The following is a 782-nucleotide window of genomic DNA, read 5'->3' as shown; positions in this document are numbered from 1 at the left end:
AAACATTGCCTCTTCCTCTTTGTAGTCCACTTCAGTACTCCTAGACTTTCTTTTCCAATCCTCTCTTGTATCCTACAGTTACCCAAAACTTGGATAATTATCCTGTGCCCACCAACTTTTCTCTTACTGGATTTAACCATGTCCACCTCTCTCTCCATCCTATGCCCTATCCCGCTTTTTTTTTTTTTTATACTGGGGATCAAACTCAGGACCTTGTGCTTGCCAAACAGTCACTCATGCTGCTGAACTAACTTCCTGTTCCACCCAACCCCTCTTTAAACTGCTTGCAACAGGGTAAACACTTTACTAACTGGAAAAATGTTGTATACAAGTGCCTGGAATAAGTTAGATTATATTAAACATCTATACAAGTTACTCTTATGGTGAAAGATATCAGGCTAATTGTCATCATAGTGTGTGAGTAGCCATATTGTGCTTCAGTCTATTATTACTGCTAACTGTATTACTTTAACCAGGATGCCATAGTTTTTTCTCTCCTGTATGACAATGCTGAGTTTGCAAGTTTGTGTTAACAATTACTATAGTCTAGCACCAAAGGAATGGACCTTGAGTAAAAAAAAATAGCAACTCCACATTCCTAATATGTTGCAAAGGTAGGTTTTGGGATAGACAGAAAGAGCAAGAACAAACAATGCCTAGAAGATATCACCTAAGAAATCCTTGATACCAGGGAAAGCTATCTAGTATAAGAATCTACAAATACCAAAACAGAAAACAAAGATAAAATAAAAAACAGAGAATGACAAGAGAAGAAGAAGAAG

Source organism: Octodon degus, unplaced genomic scaffold (genome assembly GCF_000260255.1).
Source record: "Octodon degus isolate 3935 unplaced genomic scaffold, OctDeg1.0 scaffold00424, whole genome shotgun sequence".
Classification (NCBI taxonomy): Eukaryota; Metazoa; Chordata; class Mammalia; order Rodentia; family Octodontidae; genus Octodon; species Octodon degus.
The sequence above is the reverse complement of the archived record's forward strand: the minus strand, read 5'-3'. Positions refer to the sequence as shown.